Here is a 22,707-nt window from a genome sequence, read left to right on the forward strand (position 1 = left end):
AGACGATGGCAGTGTGTGCTGTCTTTTGTAAACACTAGCTTATTATTTACAGAGCTCCTTCGTTTTAACTGAGATTTGAACTAATGATGGCTGTCCAGTAATGGAGCAGGGTAAATGACGGGGATGGCTTGCATGCTGTGTTTTTTCCCTGCTGCCGTGTCTCTGTGAGGCGATTCTTTTTAAGACCCATCCCCCTTCCACTCAGTTCACACTCCCTGATTGTGAAGGGAAATAGTGCTGACCTTGGATCAGCTTGAGCACACGTAAGCCTGATGTATGGGCTCTGGGCACAGGCCGGCAGTAAGTGAAATCCATGTTTTTATTTCCTCACACAGGGCATGGTGTCGAGATGTATAAGTGGGTTCATTTCTCCCCCTCCCTCCCCTCCGGTCAGGAGGAATGCTAAATGTCAGCCACGGAGGCTAGCGGACCTCGAGCGGCCTGTATTAGCCCGAGTAGAATAAGCATCAACAGAGGAATTGCTTGCATTTACAGGAATAGGGTGTGAGGGGAGCTCCCACTGAGCTGGCGTTGGGGGTGTACGTCAGAGGGCACAGTGTTCCACCCTCGCGTGTCCACATACTACTTCCCTTGGCCTGTTTTTTGTGAAATGGGAAATTGACCACCATCTGCTGCAGGTTGCCATAGTGGATTAAGCAAAGCATCAAAAAAGCAAAGGAAACATGCGTGTGACTGCATCCTGTGCCGCTCAGGGGGTGGGGTACAGGCCACCCCAGAAATGCGTTTTTCAGGGTGCCTTGGCATGACCCCCTGCCAAGGAGCATGACCCCCTGCCAGTCACCTCTCGTCAGTCAGTGCTCCACTACCACGTGTGCGAGTGGGGGTGGGTGTCTGTCTATCTGTGAGTGCCCGCGACATCTCTCAGTGACCCCTTCGTTGGCCTCTCTGCATTCTCGCCCTCTCTAGCTCCTTCTCCGCACAGTGCAGTGGTTTCGTTTAAAATACTCCTGCACGGAACCGGCTTGTGCAGAGCTCTCACTCTCTCGGAAGCAGGCCAGCAGGACTGGCAGGTGGCATCAACCTCAGCGCTCCATCTTTCAAAAGCTGAAAATCTCGAACTCGGGGCACACTAATGTAGCGCTAGGAGCTTTGGCTTGTCGTTCAGGCTTGAGAATACCTGGACGGTGTTTGGTTTTGAAAGCTTGAGACAAAACCCTGTTGAAACCAGATGAAAAACGAATTGAATGAAACGCTCCTCCCTCCCCCGTATGAGACACAAAATCTAAACGGGTTCCCTTCATGAACACTCCCAGCCGGGGTCCTGCCGCTGCACCTCCCTCTCGCCACGCCCCCCGAGCCGGGGAAGAGGAAGGGCCATGCCGGGCTTGGCGGCTAGCGGCCAGTACATTTCTCAGGAGGTTAATAGAGCTACCTCGTAATGCACGCTAATCAGCAGCTAATCTGTTTGCTTTCTATTAATACTCGCCCAGGTCAGCGGCGACGGACGGGCTACATTTCGGTTAGCAGGCGTGCTAAATCGCCATTTCTCGACTTGTTTTGTGGCTTCGGTCCGCAGGCTCGTAAAAGCGACGCTGTTGTGTTAAGTGGAGTGGGGAGACCCCCCCCCCCCTTCTTTATTTAATTTTTTTCTGTAGCGGAGCAGCTATGAATTTCTAATGGTCTGCGAATCCTCCAGAGAGCCGCTGTGACCCGTGGACAAATGGGGAGAGCAGCGCTTGTGTTCCTAAGAGCGCCGAGCAGTTTTTGTTCTCTGCATTAGCATTAAATCACTTAGATCTGGTGGAAGCGGCGTCGCCTACGTCTCTAATCCTTACCACAAGTGTTGGGGGTGGGGTGCATATACACACACAATCTTTTTTTTTTTTTTTTTTAACAATGAAGCTACGGTGCCTGTGTGTGTGTGTGTGTGTGTGTATATATATATATATATATTTTAGTACTGTGCGAATGTTCTTGCTGAGCTATAAAAGAGAACGGCCTTTGCATTTGCGCTTGGACACGGACTCCAGCCTGCCTTACGGGGGGGCTAACGAGTGTGGGATATGACGGCGGCTGGGGTTTAGTCGTGAGGGATGTCAGCGCTGTTATGTTTTAAGAGCAATTCAGAGGCAGGCAGCAAAGACATGTAAGCTCCTCTTCCCCGCGCTGTCAGAAGGTACCAGGACAGCACGGGCTGTTGTGTGATGAGTGGGGATTTTTTTTTTAAAGTCCCCCCCGCACAAAAGGCCCCCCCCCCCCCCCCCCCTTGGAGCGCCCTGATTAACTACCTAGTACAATCTGTGTTCGAGGCAGGGAATTGCAGATAAAACCGCAGGACCGCTCCTTTGACTCAGGCCTTGTTTGTTTATTTTACATAAATTCCTCTGCTTGTTCATGTAATGTAATGCATTATACCCCCCCCCCCTTCTTTTGCTGTTCATTAGGCTAGCAGACGAAGTTAAACAGCTTGACTAATGATGAAACGCACACTGCATAGGTCTGTTCAGCGGGGCTGAGAGTGGAGGTTGATGTGCCCTCTCTTCCTCACGTGTGTGTGCGCGGCCCAGTCGCCATGTTGACAGGAAGCGGTGGATCCTTGCCTCGGTGCACCACATGTAGCGTTTTAGCATGACACGCTACTGAAGGATCCAGAGTGGTTCCCACGCCCTGTTGCTCTGCTCCACGACACACACACGCTGACGCCGGACAGGCGGGGTGACTGCAGTTGTTTAAGAGCAAAAATCAATAAGTAAAGAAACAAACAGTCATCGTTTTAACACAACGGTCTAATCCGCTGAGTTAATCATCTCTCTCTCGAGTAATTGCAGGGGGCTGCGAGCCCTAATGCTGAGAAGCAGGTGTGTCTCGTGGCCCGGAGAGCGTGCGAGGGGTAAGAACGCCTTTACCTGTGTGTTCGGGCATGCGCGGGCTGTGGAACACGCTTGTCAAACAGCGCGCTCGTGTTTCGTCAGTGCCGCTGTCCGAGGGGGTAGTCTGTGACGTGCCCCGTCTCGTGCGAAGCGCACGGGGATTAGCTGCGTGCGTGCGTCAGCCCGGGTAAATCGGTTGGGTTGCAGCTGCATTGTGTTTTCAGCGTGCGAAATCCGCGGCTGCCTCCGTAGCGGTGTTGCTGCTGCTGCTGCTGTCTGTGGATGCTAAATGTGAAATGTCAATGTTATTGAACAGGTGCTGCGAGGCACAGCCCTGATGTTTTTATTTCCAAGCACTCAGGCTGGGGTAGGGTGACGCAGGGTGGAGGAGGCTGAGAAATTAAGTGTACGTGTGCGTTTTGGTTTCAGAGGGGGGGGGGGGTTCATAAGTGCTTCTACTAAATGTCACTGAATCAAATGGCTGAGTGAGAGGTGTTGTCACCTAGACAATGTGCTTGTGGTGTTCTCTGTCTCCCCCCATATTTTCACCCATGCAAATGAATGCATTGTTAAGTAAACCACCAGTATGACTCCACTATGCCATCAATTCATTTGTTCAGTTTCTTTCTGCCGCATTCTAGAAAAACCTGCTATGGCACTGTGATGTTTACTCATGTGTCCCATTCATTCATGTTTTGTTTTCCCCTCCTCCATTAGTGGTGTGTGTGTGTGTGTGTGTGTGTGTGTGTGTGTTTGTTTTTCCCTTCCTCAGTGTCGTGTGTGAGTGCGTGTTGTGAGGCCGGCTGGAGGCGTGTTCTGGGGTGCTTGGAGCTGAATGCAGTCGAGGTTAGTCCCCACACCACAGCCACCAATTGGCATGTTTCCTCCATCACTGCCTGGTCCCTCGTCATCCACCATTCTGTTGAACCTTTTTGCTGTTTGCTTTTTCCGTTTCCTCCTCTCCATCCTCTCGCCACCATCGCTAAGCTGTCTGGAATTGCTGTCCTCTGTTTATCTGTACTCCTTCCATCATGCACTTCCATCTTCCATTTCATCACCCGTGCATTACTTGGTTAAATGTGGCAGACGCACTGCTTTGCAGTCTCACCACCCATATGCACGCCAGCCCGGTCTCACCTGCGGTTCGATGTGATTATTGTGATGTGACCTCTCTTTTTAGCCAGTTATAAAGTATCAAGCTGAATCACAAGATGCAAATGACAGTAATAAATCCGGTAATGATATCTAGGCAATGCCTCTCAGAGCTCTGGCGCAGGTTATTTAATGAGTTTAGTAATTGGCTTTCTGCAGGCTCTCTCCCTCTGCAGCACCCCCCCCCCACACACACCACCACCACCACGCTTGCTTGCTTATGTGCTCTTTCTGTCTCTCTCGCTCTCGCACTCACTCACTCTTTCTATATTTGGCGTCTGACACCCATCACACAGGCCTCAGGCAACAACGATCATCTTTACCTGGCCCTTTAACCGCGCGCGCACACACACACACACACATATATATATATATAATATATACACACACACACACACACACACTTTCACACTGTGCACATTAAAGCAGCGGCTCTGCGGCTCCTGTCTCACTGCAGAGGATAAGACGGCTCCCATCACTTGTAATTTGATGAGTGTGCGCTGTGCAGATAAGTGAATAATGCATAGTGACAGACAGATTGAAGATGGAAACAACTGTCATGATTAGAGATGCGCTGATACGAGCAGCAGCAGTAGAATGGTCTGAAAGCAGCACAAGGTACCATACTAGTAATACAGACTCAACTACTCAAACATTGTTAGTTTGAATATCAATTCATGTGACTTTGTGAACTAAACATTGTCATACTAGTTATTTCAGTTATTCATTGACAAGAAATCTCACATATCAACTTACAATGTACTGGTCCAGTGAATAAACTAGTTGCTACTGGTATTTGTACTCAACATGGCCATATCAAGCACACTTGAAGACCTGTATTTGGAATCGATATCTGCTGTGAGAGAGTCGTCACACATTAAGGGTTTTATTTTGTTTTATTTTTTTGCACTTTCGCCCATTCTCAGCGAACAAATGCGAGGATTAAGGCGAGTGTGCGAGGGTGTCTGTGTGGGGAGAGTGGCGCCAGGCCTGGGAGGGGGGGTGCTCTCGCGCTCCGCACGGGGGCGTGTAGTGCGCTTCGGCCACTTTGCTCTGTGGAATGTACCATACCTGCAGCCCTCAGGGGGACAATAACCCCACGGCTCTCCCCGCCGAGCACCTTCAACATGCCCTGTTTTCTTACCGCATAGCTTGGCTCTGATGCAATGGGACCACCAGGCCTCGGGTCACAGCCTGGCCCGTCTGGGCCTGCAGGGCTGCTCCGAAACGCACTCGTCGCCAGTAGTTGGAAGACAGCGTTATAACGGCTGCCTGGCCGGTCGCCGCATCCTACAAAAGCTACTCTACCAAAACAAACAAAGCCACTCCTCACACAGTTAATTGCCCAGCAAGAGTCTTAATGCTTCGCACTCAGACTTAAAAATACTCAGGCTACGTCGTCTCGCTGGAGCCCCCCCACCCCATTTTCTTGCATTCATATTCGAAAAGTAATTCATATAGCTGTTAATAGCTTTCTGAATTATTAATCAATTTCTGATTGGTGGAAATGGACTGGGAATAGTGTGTACTGTTCCTGTGTGGTTTGTGAGTCACCCAAACCCGTGTGCCTTCATTTGAGAAATGTTTGATCATATCATCCGGTCTTATCTGAGCTGTAAACAGTGAGTCACAAACAGCAGCCTTTAAATTGGCCCCTGCTGTGGAGAGCCTCGCTCTGAAAGTCAACGCTCTATAGATATTCTGTTTATAATCCTCTGCTTTTGTTCTTCCTTGTCTGATTACGCTCACGTGTGTTCCACTGCACATTCAAGAGCTTTTGGAGCACTGCTGGAGTGTGCTTCCACTTGTTGTCCATAAGGGGGCAGAGTAAGAGATGGGTTTTGCTAAACAGGCGCCTACTCACACATGGCAGGCACTAGCTCTGTGATCTAATGAGTCTGGACAGCAGAGCTGTAACCAATGGCCTGAGCTCAGTCTGTCTTTCCACCGCCCGCTAGGATCTGTGGCATGCATGGGAATTTTGGGCCAGTGAAAATATGTAAGTCTTGGGCGCATCAGTCTTTGATTGAACTGACCATGTTTTGTGCTGTTTCCTGTCTCCCTACTCTCTCTGCTTGCATGTTATTCATACTGTGTGAAAATGCAGAAATGTTTTCGTTTTCCTAATTGACAAAGGCATTTGATTTGAAAAAACAAAATGTTTTTGATTCACAGATGAGGCATTTATTGTTTGACTTTTTTCCCCTCCCATGTTCTTAAATCAAATGCTGTTTAACTGTGTCTGCAGACAAGAAGACTGTCCAAATGAGTGCTCTGAATACGGAGAATACAGTAATGAGTAATGTAGCACCTAAGGAAGAAGCTGTGGTTGGGTTTTTTGTTTTTTTTTATGGTGTGGGCTTATGTGTGTGTGGGTCTATGACTGTCTAACTGTCTTGAGGAAGTGGTATTGGCTCTGATAGGCCATTTACAACTAGCAAACGAGGAGAAAATTCAAGGCTCTTCACTCAGTGGCTTTACGCCTTCTCAAAGACCTGGGGTGTGCTTGTGTGTAAATGTGGGCAAGCGTGCCTGTTTATTTCCAGAAGTAACCACTTATTTAGGCCTGTACACGAGTGTGTGTATGAGGCCTGAAGAACAGTGCAGCAGTCTGACAGGCCGCCTGTCCCTCGACAAGCTCCCTCCTGCGTCGTTATACGAAGGAGAGACACAGCTTTCGCCTTCACATGTTAGGATCTAATTTGTTTGCCAGGTGACAGTCACACATCTGGAAAAGCTAGCACTTGCGCTGCTTTTTCCTAACGCTGTGGTTTTAGCATTTAACTGCCGCCTGAGAGATGAATTCTCCTGAGGTTGTATAGCTTGGCAAACGCAATAAATAAAGCCAACACACGAGTGTCACAGGGGTTTGGGGTTGGTCTGTGCTTGCCAACTGTGGCTGAATGGCAAAGTAAACAAGTTAGCTACGCAGGCTCTGCCTACGAGTGATCTCTCAATGAAATTGAGCGTTCCTTGCGTCGCATAAAAGAGCCCCCGCCTTTTCTCTTTGCTGTGTTTATGATGTTAAATAATAGGTTGATCAGGCAGTTATCTCACAAATGACTGTTTGAAATGGGAGAATGGTAATGTTTGGGTAAGTACTTGTCTGTTGGGCTTGTCTAAGAACATGGCTTATTTTGGAGTTACCATAATGAGACTGTGTGAAAAATGTCTTTTTATTTGAGCCGAACCAGACCTTGACTTAACAGCATGTTTAGGCTAATTCACTCGAGGGTGAAGCCAATTAAACTTCCTCTGTTTGTCACTGTTCGAGAGGACAGGGCTCTTACTGTTTATTTTAGGAGCTTTTTGGCCACTTGGACCGCGGAGTGCCATTTCAGGTGTTTGTGCGGCTGTGCTGTCTTCCAGCACGTCTGGTTCTAGCTAGTGCGTCGTGTCTCCTGGCTTGTTCTCACCCCAACCGGTTTGCCCCTCCTTTAACCTCAGAGCTTGTACATGAGGCTCCTGGTGAAAGTACCAGAGCGGTAAAATGGCAGTGGGTAAACCGAAGTCAAGTTTTTCTCGTCAGCTCGTAGGAGAGAGCCTGTCAGCAGATGCTGCATGCACGCGTGTGTGTGTGTGAGAGAGAGAGTGTGTTTGAAGGCAGAGTAAATGCAAGTGGAAGTCGCTTGTGTGTCTAGTAGGGAAACATGAGTGTTCTTTCCTGACGGCTGCATCAGAGTGTGAATATGACCTCTGGCAAAGAGAGGGAGCGAGGAAGAGAAGTAGGGCTGTGATCATCTCCAGCCTACACCCACTCCTCCCCCTCCCCCCTCCACCAATCCGGGCTCCCATTGTTTAGTCTTCCCTTGAAAATGTCTGCTGTGGGCTCTGTAGTTTCTTAGTTTCTTTAAGGCAACCCACAATGAGGGGAGAGATGGTGGTGGTGGTGGTGGTTGTTTTTTCTACGCCAAGAACACCTTTTCAATATCCATCTCCGAAGCGGATTTCATGCAATTATTTTATTCCTTCATGCTTACTTGACTGTCTTATTCTAAATCTTTAAATCGAACCCCCCCCCCCCTTCAGTCAGGATCTGTCTCCTCTCCACTTGTCTGCAGCTCCCTGGTGAATGCATTAAATGAAGTTACTAGATGTGAGTGCTTAAGGGGCCAGGGCCTCTGAGGCTTGCCAAGGCGCTCCCAGGCTTGGCTCACTCATCCATGTCAGCTTTTTTACTGTTCTTGTTTCTGCTGCCGGCTCGCTTATTTGTATTTCAGAGCGTCTCTGTTTTTGGCGGCGGCAGCGGCGCCGCATCGAGGGGTTAGTCAGACAAAAGTGAGCATGGCTGCTCGGTCCGCTCTTTGTGAAGTCTTTAATTTTTTAATGAGACAAACACAAAACTGATGAGGAGGAACTGAGAACAGAATGGATGTTTTTTTTTCTTCTTTGTTTGACAGAAGTAAATTCTGGCACTTGTGGTCCTGTTCTGTTGAGCCTTTGTTTTCACCAGCAAAATGCTCAGGGAAGAAAATGCACCCCTCCCCCCCCCCCGCACTTTAATTTTCTCTTTTTTTTAATGTAGCCTGATAGCTACCATCTGCTGACAGAATATGTAATCTGTTAGGAGTTGTTCTTTCTGTCAGTCATCATTTTAGTGTGGAGATGTCTTTTTTTTTTTTTTTTTTTTTTTTTTTTTTTTTAACTTTACAATGTAAAATGAGACTGTGCTGTGATAAACTAGCGTGAGCAGAGAAACCTTGCCAGTGGAGGTATTGTTATGGGGTGTTGAATACGTAGCGATACTGAATAGACGCAGTCTGCTTCCCAAATACATGCTGAGGCCTGTAGAATGTGGAGTGCTTTGCTTGTAACTGCACCGGTTGTCTCCTTTCATTATGGGTTAATGGTGCCCAACTTGACAGGGCCATGTGATAAACAGTGGAGCTGTGAAATCCTGGAGGTGGAGTTCCCGTCTGCCTGATAATGGGATTCTCCTCTGCAGAGAAGGATGTCTGCGGAAGAGATGTCTGAGTGCAGGAAGCGGAAAGCCTCGCTTCTCAGAACCACCTGAGTCACACGGAGAGCCCAGCCTTGGTCTCCCACCGCCAGTCCCGAGAGTGGCACCTTCCCAACCTCGACTTGGGTCCACGGCACCTGGCGGATTGGGGTTCGCCAGCTGCGAGGTTTTGCCCGTTCGAGGCCGAAAAACGACTGCACTGTAGGTTCCCGTTAATGGACGGCTGTTACTGGAGAGAAATGCGTTTCACGTTGCACACACTCATTAGAAAATGATTTCACGTTCCCCAGGTTGGCGTGGCCTGCGCCTCGCTCCAGGGTTTGTCATCATGACTCTGTGCCCACACCTTCCACAACTATTTGGTTCGATGCAGCAGTTGAGTGTCTGCAGCAATGTCAAATGCACTTTCGTGTGTTTTGGACGCCCCCCCGCCCTTCCTTTCAGCCACCAGGAGCTAATCTCCTATTGGCAGCCTGAGTGCAGCGATTGGTATCTCTTTGAATGCGCGTTCTCTAAATATCGTCTTGCCCTATGAGAATTTTTGTGCCGAGTGACTCAGGGTTCCTGTTGGGCTCATTGTAAGTAGTGTGGGAGCAGCTGAATAAGGGGGGGAATAAATAAGGATGCACTTGAGTAAATGTAATAAATATGCCTGAATGTGCAGCCCAAACGCTTGCTGCTGGGAGGGAGGAGGTAGCCTGCTGTGTGTGTGTGTATGTGTGTGTGTGTGTGTGTGTGTGTGTGTGGCGGTGCTGGGCTGTGCTGAGGATTGTCAGGAGAACAGGAGTCACACTGTCTCTGGCTTCCCTGGAGCTGGAGAACGTTTGCCAGCTCTGGGATCACTAGGGACACCTCCTCCTTTTGAAAACCTGACAGGCTACATGCTTTGCAGCACAATAAAGGGCCCACACTACACCAAACTTGATTCCTATTGATCTTAGCTGCCTCTCCGAATACATGCTTTATGTTGGGGTGGTGAGAAGGACAACCTTATTGGGTTTGTTGTAGCCAATCAGCCTGTAGGTTTTGTTTTAGCTAATTGCACTTTAACCTGATGAGATAACACTAGGAGAATTTCACCACAATACTAGAATTGGAGCCACTTTATATTTATTATAATATTGTGATAATAGATAGTCTTTCCAAAAATAACACTGCCATGCGTAAGTTGTTCTTGGCAGTGTGGAGCCTAGAAGAATTACATTTTTTTGAGGTACTAAAGCCACCATGTGTGGCAGAAAGAAAGAAATAATTGCAGAATATGAATTTTGGCCTATTCTGGCCTTGACTAGATTTTTATTATTTTTTTTTTAATCTGAAGTAAATTATATTTAAAAATGAGTTGTATTTTCATACATATGTTTCAGTGGCACATAGTCCATTTCGAACGATTACTGTGAATGAATGCAACAGCTAAAGATAAATAATAATGAATCATTAATGAATTACCCATAGATATAAGGGATGTTCACAAGTCAGATCAGGCTTGTCGAGGAAAGGAAGCCGTGTGCTCCGTTTTCTTCCTTTTATTTCGCCTCCAGCCTGTCATCAGTACCTCCTTTACAATAATAAAGGCACGCCATAATTATAGCACACTGAAAAATCCATAACCGGAATCACTGTCATATTTGGACAAATGAAGGTATTTGATCGATGATGTCTTTTAAGATGATATTTGGCGTATGTTGTTCTGATTATGTAGGCAGTTTTTCTTTTTTCCTGGGTGAGAGGGGGACGTCACGGGTGCGTTACTATTCCTCACAGCGGTTATGCGTGTGTTGATCTCACTGGGGATACTGGCTACAGCATCTTGCTTACCGGTGCAGTTTCCAATAGACCAACAACGCTTTACTATCCCTCGCGATCCCTTTCGCACTCCTTTGTCCCGACGGTAATTTGAATCCAGTCCATGTTTTTGTTTCGTTCGCTTTTTAGTAGTGTGTGCGTGTGTGAGTGATTCTCCTTCACTAGTGTCTGGATAAAGACTAGGTCAGCCATGTGGATGCGTCTGTTGAACAGCTGAGGGGAGGGAGGGGGGTTACAGAGGGAGAGAGAGACAGAGAACGTGGTGTGTGTGCATATGAAAGAGGCAGAGCGAGGGGGAGAGCGCGCGCGCGCGTGTGTGTGTGTGTGCGCGCGCGCGTGTGTGCGTGTGTGTGTGTGTGTGTGTGTGTGAAAAAGGAAGCGGAGTCTGTAAACGGCGAACTCACTGATTTCCTCCCCTCGAACTCCTCCACTGTATCAAGCTGCACTTTTGAAAGCGCGTAACGTTCGGGAGGGATTTCACTCCGCTCGGCTCCAGAAAGATCCGCCCGGCGATCCGGACGTGAGTCAACGAGGAACGCGACGTCGTCTTTTGTTGAGGCAAGTGCCCGTTTCCACATGCACGGACGGCGGCTCTTACAGGACAAAGTGGCCGCGTGATTCCGTTTAGCCCCGGTGTGGGGTTTTTTTTGGGGGGGGTGGTGGGGGGGGTTTTGGCCCGGGCCGCGAAGTTCCGCGGGCGCACCTCGTAGTAACGGACGCGGATTACGCTTGGAGTTGTTCACAGCAGGAGACTGGAAGTTGGATCGTCAGACTGGCGGGTGAGTAGCGGATGGGTGACTGGACGGTGAGTGGGTGGGATACGGATGGAATGTTGGCAATCGCCACGCGCTTAGAACTCGAAAGAACGCATTCCAAGTGGAGTTTGTTGTTGTTGTTGTTGTTGTTGTTGTTGTTGTAAGTGTTTCACTTTTTGATCAGAATTGCAAGAGGCTAGGCATGTGTGCTTTTAAGAATCCTTCCAGCAAGGGCTTCTAGCAAGTAGATTATGCGTTCACTGTTTCAGACTTTCTAAGGCACCCTTTCTCTAGGGTCAGGCAGTCCAGAAGCAACTCAAAAGAGCCTTAGTGGTGAATGGTTCTGGACTGACTCACATGTTTGACACCCTCCCTCCCCCTTTTTGTGAACTTGGATACACCAGCATGAATTATGTATGCTTTGAATTACTAAGTAATGATATATCAGTTTTGGAGTGGTGTGTTCCAACCGAAGTATGTTCAGTGCAGCTTTCATCTTTCTCTGGTGATATTAAATGACTGACTGAGGGGGCGGGAGCGAAAGCTTACTAATCTTTTAGTGAGTCAAAACAGTGTGCCTGCATTGAGCATTCGTAACCCGCAGCCCCCTCCCCGTGTACTACCCTCCAGAGATTGGATGTGATGAGTTATAACCATCTGTTTACCGAAAGCCCTGGGAGCAGTGGAGAGAGGGCTTTCCTAGACTTGCTTGACCAGTTGCAGGCTGCTGTGGGACAGCCGAGTCATCTTAGCTTCCCTGAGGTGAAAAAAGCATATGAACTGTGGCCTGATGATGGCCTGTGTGTGATTAGTCAGGCTCTAGCAATGTGGGTGCTTTGGCGCACGAGTGACTGGCTGCAGGGTGGGGGAGGGCAGCTGGTTGGAAAAGACCAGTCTTAAACCGTATTTGTTTCACAGTTGGGCTTATCTGATTTCAGTCTACAAGTTGTGTGTGTGTGAGGGGGAAGTGTCTTGTTCTTTTCTCTGTAATCACTGTTTTATTGGTCATACTTGGTTTTCATGTGACTGAGACTGCGCAGAATATCTTTCAAACAGCATGAAAATGGCTAGCCCCAACAATCGAATGCACTTTGGCGAACTGGGATTCTGAGTATAGGTTGAGAGTGTTGGTTTTGTTTTTTATTTTCTTCTCTGCTTCGTGGTTCTTAAATGGGTTTTGTCAGAAGGCCTAAAGATTGTCAGAGCAAACTGTAACCGTGGAGCTTATCGCTCATCAGATGACGCTACAGGATTTTAAAAAAATGAATAATATCACAATTGGATCCCGTTTAGAATCTCTTGAAAATAACTATAAATATCCAAGAATGGTAATTTAAGAAAGTAATATCCTGTGAACGGTGGGGGGGGGGGGGAGACGTAGACGTCCTACCCAGGAAAATCAAACTAGACCATTTATTCTTTTAGATCAAGATGACCTGACCTCACCTGCTCCGAATAAGATCTTAATTGGCACATGGTTATAGGGTTAATCTTGCCAGTCCTCGGTTTCACCCACACATATTTTCTGTCTGTCCCTTGTTAGCTGGGAAGTGACCTCTAGCTTAATGATTCCAATGTGATTAATTCACTGGAGTGGGAGGCCTCTGGTTGGCTAATTCATAGGACAATGACTACAGATAATGGGTTGGAAATGGAGGACTCTCTTGTGCCCTTTACATGCAAATACATATTCATCTTAACTTTTGGTGCAGTGTCGGGTTAAAAGGAATTGGTCACCTTGCAGTCACATTGTTTCAAAATCTTATAACAAATTGTTGTGTTTCTTTGATGTGGAGATCAAAGACCCGATGGTAGTGGCTCGCTTTTGGCACAGTAAACGCGCTGAAACATTTTGTGTGCTATTGTGACACGAGGACGGCATCTGTGTGAATTGTTATCTCGCAGTTAAGCGCTTGTTATTTGGTAAGTTGTGCAGCGCAGATTTTTGAACCATGAGTCAGAGTTATGAGTGAAAGATAAGGATTAAGCAGTACAATAAGATGGAATTTGCCGTTGTACAGACATCTCGACTGCAGATCATGAATCTATAATCATAACAGCAGGGTATCCCTCCCTAATCCTTTAGTTTATAGAACTGAGAGCAAAACCTTTGATGAACTCTGGTACTCCTGCCATGGCTTTGAGGATAGCCCGAGGTAAAGAAGCGAAACGTTCAGTGAGTCGTCTCCCACAGAGGAGCTGAAGGAAAGTGAGGGGACAGCATGTTTTCATTGTCTTGTATTACTCTCAGAGAAACCTCATCGCGGGCTGTAAAATCTACGCGCCTTGCTTGAGTATTGAATATACTGCCTCCTCTTCTCGTCCAAGCCGTATCCCCACTGACCTGTGACTTGGTTTGAGTAAAAAGATAAAGTGTACCCTCGTTTGACTACATGAGCAAAATAGCAGCTGGTAGATCATAAATAAGGCTGGAATGGAGTTCCTAAAAAATGTTCTTTCCACTCGCTGATTTTTAAGAGGTGATTGTGTGTGAGCTTTCTGGATGTGTGGGTGAGGAGATAAATTAGATGTTTGTAGGGTATTTTTCTTTTGGCTTTTGAAATGACAGCTCTTTTGTTTCAGGCTTCACAGCAACTGCAGTGAACATGAAACCAAAGACATCACTGCTTTTCCACAGTTTCTTTCTCCGTCTCTCTTATTTCTTCTTGGTTTTTTTCTTCTAGCTCTCTCTGTTTCTGTACCGTTGCGTTTTAAGTCTCTCCCCAGAGGTCAACCGCAGCAGTTTACGCTCACTGAATAATTGAACTACCAAGTCACTCTGTTTCTGAAGGAAGTTATGTTGGATCTGTTTACAGCACGCTTTTTGACTGCGACACGCCGGGTAGCCGTGCCGCATCAAGTGCGGAAGAATGGCGAACGGCTGACTGGTTGGCCAAGTGTGAGCGCTGTGCGTTTTTAGCGGTGTCTTCGTGGTCTGCCTGGGTGTTGGGGCTTTGTACGCTGCGCGTGGGCTTTGATTAATTATGTCATCCTCCTCCCTGATCAACTGTTAGACTCTCCCCAGAGCTGAAGCGAGCAGTCAATCATGTCAAATGCTTAAATGCAACTCCCAACCATTCTGTGTGTTTCTTATCTGCAGAAAAGACAATCTCGTTGATATGTTTGATGCTAATTACCTTGTCCATTTAAATGCGTTTCTTAGCGCTAAGATGCAAGTGAATTGGCCAATAAAGACTGCGCTAGGCTGCACATATCAATAAAATAGGTCTCCTGTGGATGTAAAGATGCTGAGTCTATAAATACCTTGAACAGTATTAGCCATTCTAGAAGAGTTGCACCCATTATGAGAAACTTTAAGTGTCATGTCTTCCCTGAGGTGAACTGTCAAAAAAGTCCCTTCAGAGCTACTTAATGTAACAGTAAAGGTCTGGTGCGGTTCCCTCACCCGTTGGTAAATCGTCAGGGAGGCACGACCTCGGTGTTCTGTTCGCAGGCCCCGAGGGGCGGTGGCGTGCCGGAGGGGTCAATGGCTGGGCCTCCTCCGTAGAGCGAGGCGTAACGGAGCTGCCTGTCGTCCCGGCAGGCCTCAGCCCCACGACGTTCCGCAGCCGGGGCGATGACAGCTACGGTTTTAAGGCTCCTCGTTCCCGAAGCATTGCTTCTCCGCTCGTCGCGCTCGAACTCAGAATCTGGGCTTCACTGCTTGGCGTACCGCCTGCCTCTGGGAGTGTGTTTAGATGGACGTGCCCTTGCGGATTTGTTTCCCACACACATAGTCATTGTGCAGAAGCCTGTACTGCGTATTAAAGACTAGTTTTCCTTGGAAAAGGCTGCTTGTTGTTGTGTGTGTGGTTTTTTTTTTTTTGTTGTTGTTTTTTTGTTTTTTTAAATTTGGTTTTGCATCATTTGTCATTTGCAGTGGCAAGCCACCAAAATTAAGCTTGTGTGTGTGTGTGTGTGTATGTATGTGTGTGTGTGTGTGTGTGTGTGTGTGTGTGTGGAGCCTCCTTTGTTTACCATGGTGTAGGCTAGTTCTTGGCACCTTCCCCGGGACAATAGATACAGTAAGCACCAGGCGCTTGCTTCATTGCCTGGGTGATGGGGAGACCTGACACAGGTCAGGCTGCAAACAAGGCAGTCAGGAGAGGCGTGTGAATACCTCCTGTAGCTCATACATCACGGAGATTGATATGTAAGCTAATACCGTAGCCTTATCTTTACTGCCATACGCTGCCATTTTTAAAGTGTTTTGAATGCAGCCTATTGATGGTACAACAGCGTGATTGACACTGAATATCTGGCATTAGATCAAATTCTATTAAGCTTTTGAAGCCCTAGCTTCTTAGCTGCGTGCGTGAATGATTACGTATGTAAATGTATGGAGCGTGCGACTTTGCGGGAAGCGCAGCACACTGGCGGTGAACGAACGCGAGGCCACGGAAAGCCGCTAGGAAATTGGGGTAATTGAAACTGATATTTTTAATAAGGCTTGAAGCAGCTGAGCCCATGCTCGAGGTCTCTCTCACACGGCGCGGCTGTGGGTGGTGAGGGGGGGTTTGCGGGGGCTACATCTGGACCTGTTAATACAGAGCTTGGTCATAAAGTGGAGCTGGGCTTTTTCCTGCCTGTTAAAACCGTCACAGGACACATTTAGTTTAGCTGGCCTCGCCTGTAGCCATCCTCAATATCGATTTGCTGCAGAGATTGGGTGGGGGGGCTTCCTCATGTGGTAGTGACAGAGCCATATTAGAAGTGACTTAAAAAAAAAACCACCCAGTCGTATTCCAAGCACTTTCATCTTGTGCTGTGGGAAAGAGGCGCGCAACTGAAATGTGGACCGCCTCCACAGCCCATTATGGCGTTATGGCTAGAAACATTCTCGCGTGTGCCGTCCACGACTGGCCTGGGTTCTGAATAATGTAATTGGGAGTCTGTGCTGAAGCCCTCGGCTGTCTGTAGCCCAGAATTCTTGCTGGGTGAACAAAGGGTTCCTCTCCACCTGCAAACCATTTTCACTTTTAGTGCAAGTCATCAAAGATGAGGTGTGTGTGTGTGAGAGAGAGAGAGAGAGAGAGACACACACACAGACAGACAGACATGTTTGAGAGGCAGAAATGAGCATACTTTTGATGCCTGTTTTGGCAAGTAAACATTTAATGTTAGTGTATCACAGCTTTATTTATGCATCAAATCTGCTGTTAGTGCTGAATTATACATTAGCCTGTAAATAATGCAGAAGCCATCCCTCAGTGATTACTGGCCAAGTCGTGAACAGTGAGTTTGCTAATCAGTTTGCTTACTGATCATCTTCTGTCTGTTCGCTGGTAAAAGCGCGTTTAGAGGGCTGTTCTCCTGCTGGACGTTAGCACAGCTTATGAATGAAGGTCCTTTTTTTTTTTTTTTTTTTTTTTTTTTTTCTTTAGAGTTGCGACTTATCTGTGTTGTGTGTTTTTTGTTTTATTTGTTGTGGCTGAATGAGATCCTTCCCAACCCCCCGAGAGCTTCGGTGAGCACGCAGACACAGATGCAGTTCCAAGCAGCTTCTCTGCAATGGTCTGCCGCTCTGAGAGGACCCCTGCATAATTATTGTGACATGGCATTAACTAGTTTTTCCTGTCCACTTCCCCCCCCAAACCCCTAAGCCTGGGTAGAAGTCATAAGGCTTTGTTGAACTGCCACTGCTACATTTGTCTTCTCATCCCCAGCAATAATTACGGGCGCGGCAGGCTGCGCTCTGGGGAGCGTTGAGGCTTATGACCTCTCTGCTCCCTTAAAAGATGGGCGCGAGACAGCCGCCCGGAGAGGAAGCCGTTATTAAGAAAGTAACAGCTTTGACAAGTTAGGGATTAAATTGTAAACAGGCAGCGAAATGTATCGATACCTGCTGAGGCAATTGATTTTACTGTCTTCTCTATAAGCCACAGTAGCTAGCGCCTGCTTTAATTAGGGAAATTTGAGATCGGGGGGTTAATGCCCCTTTGATTTTTTTTATTTAATTTTTTTTTTTACAGTTCCCCCCCCCCAGCTCATCACTCTTTTTGTTTACTTTCACCAAACAAGACTTATGTTTTGACTTTATAGGTGCACTTTGGTGATGGGCGCGTCTGACGCTCCATACTTGCACGGCAAACATCCGAAATTGACACCACGCGTGCGATGGGACCGGCGAGAGCCGACCTGTGCCGGCGAGCCCGTGGAGGAGGGGGCAGGGGGGTGCCGTGGAATTGGCCCTGTGTTCACTTTCATCAGAGTGAAGTGGCTTCATCAGTGCAGAAAAGGAAATCACGGTCTATTGTGGCAATACACTACCACCCCACTCAGGCTGCCATTTAGCTCCGCCACAGACTGAGACATTTGCATTTCCACTCGATATGGCGCTCCCACAGGGCTAGTGGAGAGCTCCTATCAGCTTTGTGACCATTGAAAGTCACCACTCTCTTTCTTATCAAATTCCACCCAGCAGTGCTTGTGAGACGAGGCTGCATACATTTTAACGCATTGGCTGGGTAAGTAACATGCGTGTGTATATATATGTGTGTGTGTGTGTGTGTGTGTGTGTGTGTGTGTGTGTGGGAGAAAGAGAGCGAAACGAAGTGTGAGAAGGTCGGACCGTCTGCATGGTTCACTTTCGAGCTGTGTTAGTAATCAGTATGACACACGGCTCTAATCAGTTAAACACGGCTCTGTATCTTCCTTCTGTTTGAGGCTGGATTACAGCGAGCAGGTTGGGCTGTTGTGCAGCATAATGTAGTGGATGGTGACGAGTGCCTGCTCTTGGATTACACCCACACAAAACGTTTGTTACACAACATTACGTGGTCACCCAAACCGGTCAGGAAGAAAACCGGAGCGCGAAGAATGGGCCAAGTGCGGCCGTTTCAAAGCACAGCGCGGGATTATATTCCGGAGGATGCAGAGTTGTCGGTGGGGGGAAGGCGCTGGCTAGCGCGCTTTTGCCGGGAGATTCTTCTTTAAGTGCCGTGAAACGGCGCAGTTCTAGTCCTTTGCTCACTTTGCATCGTGCAGGGGAGGGCTGATCGCTGGCCCAGACCCTGACGAGGCCCCGGCTGCTTATTCGCTCGCCTCGCTTTGTCTTCCCCGGGGCCCGCAGCTCTTGTGTAGGCCCTGGGTTTTGGCACGGGCATTCAGCTTGGAGCTGCCATTCCCCCGTCGAGCTGTAAAAAAGGAGACGTTTTTGTTCTCCGTCCAAGAATACCTGAGAAGTACTGTAGGTCAGCCCTAGGAGTTTTTGAAGCATGCGGAGTTCACTGGCGTCGCGTTCACACCCAACGGTAGCCACCCATGAGGCTGAGGCGTGAAAGCTTTTCATGGCTCTCTGCTTCAGGAGAGAGCCGGGTGCTCGCGCAGACGGAGGCTCCCACCGCACCACTTACATTCCTGTTTTGATTAGGGAGCATTTTACATATGCATATTTGCATATTTACATATTCACATATTGCCCGACACCAATCAGTTTTTCATTTCAGACAGCGCCATTCCTTTGTTAGTGTTTGGATGACACATTCTGAAATAAAGGAAGACATGGTTTAGGGGGTAGAGAGCTTCAAGATCACTAGTCCCATGATCTTTTTGGTTAAAGATCCTTGATTTTACGTAGGGCCAGCTCACATTAGAGCAACCACATCCTGCCCTATCCGCTCGGTATATAATGGAAGTGATTTCTCCTCTTGATAAGGCTAGGAATAGGCTTTCCTTAGGGAGGGATGTAGGGGCAGGCAGCTCCAGTTCTGGCTTGTGCTGATTAAAAGAACACTTGTAGATAATCCGGCTGAAACGTGCATCTGTTTCACGGGGGGGGGTGTAAAGGAGAACGCAGGCAGGAGAGATTTGGATTGGGAAATGCGCATCACCTCACTATGAGCCACCACTCTGCAGGGATAAATATTTAATGACGGGAAATCTGAAATAGAGCCGCTATTTATACGGTGCGCTGTTCCCTTAAAGTAACGGGACGGTGAGAGGGCCCAAGGTTATTAGTCTCGCGTGAGATTTGCTGTTGAGTCGTGTGTGCGTTCGCTCGGTTTTGCTGGGCCCGCGCGTCGGAGCGAAATGCCTCGATCTCGCGAAACGCAGGGAAACGCGCTGACAAGCGGGAGGAAAACGGCGACGTGTTCATCGCTGATGGCTCGCTGCGCGCTGGTGATCTCCTCGCAGGCTTCTCGTTCCCAGCGAGAACGTCTCGATCGTTTGCCCACTCGTGCACCAGCGTTACCGCCGATTGTTGTTAGAAACGCTAATGGTGGCTGTTGCTTATGCTTGCTGGCATCTGTTTTCACTCAGCTTAGTTTGGAGCCAAGCCTCGTGTTTCTGTTTTTTGCACTCTTGCCGCTCAGGGACCTGTAGAAGCCATAGATAGTTGTTAAATATGAAATATGATTAGCTGTAGAAAGCTGTCAAAAGCTGCAGTCAGCAGAGAGCGCTCGCTCATTGAATCGTAATGTTTCTGGCCGGAAAACTCGAGACGGCTACATTTGTGCGTGCACCACCTCTGAGTCAGTCAGATGTCATTGTGGCACTTGTGTTTTTCTTTCTTTCTTTCTTTCTTTTTCTTTCTTTCTTTCTCTTTTTCTATCCTTTTCTCTTTCTGTGTGTCTTTCTTTCTTTTGGAGCGTTTCCTGGCCCCAGTCTCGGCACACGATTCTCAGCTCCAATTCTGCAGCCAAGCTGAAAACCTTGTGTTCCGTCACGCGCTTGGTTTCTGTTTGGGTTTCGCGATGATCTCGGCCGTTTTAGTGCAGGCGGACAGGTTTCAAACGCCACGCACGCGTGTCTTGCTGAACAGACACAGTGGATTACATTGTGGACAGAATGTTTCCATTGTGGAGACGGAGCTCTCCTGGCCGCTTCCGGACGACCGTATTGGATTACCGGGCTCTCTGTAGCCGGTTCAGATGAGTGCTGAGATCAATGAAGCTCTTGGCTCCAAATCAAATTTGTTTGGTAATGCCGATCAGAGATTATTTTTTGCGTAAAGCAAAATGAATGACGTTGCTGGTGTCCTGTGTATTTTTGGCCGTCTGGGCTCCCATGTGCATTAATTACAGTCATTTCATACGCGTTATTGAATTTTTGATAGGCTTCTGAGGCACAGCCGGGTGGAAACGATGGTGATGGCAAATGTGAGCTGATAATCGCTCTGCAGAGGGACCTGGTAGCTCGGCCTGCTCCGGTGCACACAGGGGCGTCTTGTGTCAGATGGCCTGCGGCAAGGGCAGCGCGTGATGGGGGGGGGGGGGGGTCATGCTAGTGAAAACGTATCTAACCGCAGCACATCCAGGCCCTTGAAAATGCTGCGCGACTGACACTGAACAGCTCACAAAATGTCCGTGCGCTGGAGGCGACGTGACCATCACTTTAGGGAAAAAATAAACCTCGTCAGACATTTTTAGCACATATAAGATAACATTCTGGGTTTCGTTGTGACGTTTTGTTTGTGGATTCGCCTGCCCCGTTCACGTTACAAGAACTGTGGTCTGAGCCTCAGTTTTCAAATCTTCAGCGAGTTAAGTCAGAGGAGGGAAAACTGAACCACTTTATCCTCTCGTAAAGAGAGAGCTCTGGAGTTGGCTAGAGCCCTGAACCCGGGAAGCGTGCTCTCTAAATCCCCAAATCTTTAGTACATTTTGTTTTGGAAAGGCCAAAGATAACAGGGCATACGCAAACATGAATGATATATTAGACTGCGGCGTTATTATTAGCTTGATGCCGGAGATGCTGTGAAGGGGGAATTGTGGGCCTTTTTCAAACAGAATTGGCCTTATTCATGGCTCGGCAGGCGGCTTGCTGCTGAGGCTCTGAACCCTTTGACTGAGGCGTGTTTAGCCTGTAACAGAGAGCCCTCAGTGACACTGAGCAAGACTGAGATGTCCTTTTGAAGGACTGTTCACGGGGACGGGGCTGTGCACTTTATGGAAGACACGTTTGCCCGGGTGATGTATGAGGGTAGGCAGAAATCCGTGCAGCAGAGCTGGGAACAGAAAGAAACGTGCAGAAAGGTCAGGCCAGCATTTCACTTCAGCTGAGCGCTTTTTTTATTATTAGTCCCGCCCCTCTGGTGGACTTGCGCGAAAATCCACTTGCTCAGCAGTCAATAGACTCCTCGTTTAGACTGACGTGTGTGTGTGTGTGTGTGTGCGCGTGCGCAGCCGGATGAACGCTGCTCTGTGGCAAACGCGCTCGTCTGGGCTGTTTGTAAGGTTAAACATGCACTCGTGAGCTATTTCAATTCGGAGCTGCCTGGGCCCTCCCTGGAGGTTTGCTCCTTGCTGCGGCGGGAAATTCATGCAGTGCCGCAGTAACTCGTCACCGAGGAAGGCCGTCACAGCTTTGTGTGTTTGCAGTGACTGAGGGCCCCTGTGCACGACGATGGCGAGAGCTTTTTGACAAAGAGATGAAGCAAAAAAAACCCCCCCAAAAAAACACAAAAAACATGGACTGAAAAACCAACTCGGGAAATCTTTTGCTCACTGATATGATGGTGGTGGTTGGGGGAGGGGGAGCAGGGTTCCAAGTCGTAATAGTATTATTTGCGTTCTGAGTCTAACGCCCGGCGAGAGAACTTTGCGTTGGCCATTTCGCGGTGCCGTCTGCCACCTCGTTGAGAGGGTCTGGGTTGAAGTGCGCGTGAAGAGGCAGAGCACACGGACTCCACGTCCCCTCGTCCCGCCAGCCGTCATCATGAAGCGCGCCCTTCTCGCGGCAAAGGGGGCCGTGCGACAGGTAATTTAATACACTACAGTTGTTGTGCAATGATGAAAAATACGCCCCCCCCCCCCCCCCCCCCCCCAGGGGCAGGCCGTGCTATCAGTTAGGGATCAAGTCTCCATTTCACACATGAATGGGTCCAGTTAATCTCCTGATCGCTACTGTACGGCGCTTTAAAAACCGTGCACTGTGCTCGGCGGCTCACGGTGGCAGGCTGGTGTTACGGGGTCCCTGCTCTGCTAATGTTTTTCTCTAAACAGCTGCTCGCGCTCATGAAAATCAGACCAATACAAAAAAAAAAAAAAGGAGGTGGGGGGCAGGAGGATGTGAGGGGGGCGCAGGATGGGTCCCGAAAGGGAACCGTCTTCCTGGCTGCACACGCGGTGTGTGCTAAAACGCTGGGCCGATGCTTGTTTTATGAGCTGTCCGGGGAGGGCAGAGGAGGGTTCCAGCAGGGTTCTTATTATACGGGCCCCGGTCCCACCCCCTCCCCGCTGCACAACCCGGAAACGAGCAG

General features: G+C 48.5%; 1 protein-coding gene across 10 annotated transcripts in view; it reads left to right on the plus strand.

The window, feature by feature from the left end:
• Positions 1–22,707, plus strand: part of rerea (arginine-glutamic acid dipeptide (RE) repeats a) — a 119,379-nt gene that overhangs the window by 20,870 nt on the left and 75,802 nt on the right. For 2 of the 10 annotated variants that reach the window (XM_081707125.1, XM_081707131.1), the window contains exon 1: positions 10,995–11,528. The exons of 1 other annotated variant lie outside the window; for it this stretch is intronic. The gene's annotated coding sequence lies outside the window, so the exon portion shown is untranslated. Of the gene's footprint in view, positions 1–3,603; positions 3,678–10,992; positions 11,529–22,043; positions 22,206–22,707 lie in introns of those variants that run through there. 7 more of the 10 variants (XM_081707126.1, XM_081707130.1, XM_081707132.1 and 4 more) reach the window with 7 other exon arrangements.

This window comes from Electrophorus electricus, chromosome 24, assembly GCF_041902795.1.
Source record: "Electrophorus electricus isolate QZ-2024a chromosome 24, ASM4190279v1, whole genome shotgun sequence".
Classification (NCBI taxonomy): domain Eukaryota; kingdom Metazoa; phylum Chordata; class Actinopteri; order Gymnotiformes; family Gymnotidae; genus Electrophorus; species Electrophorus electricus.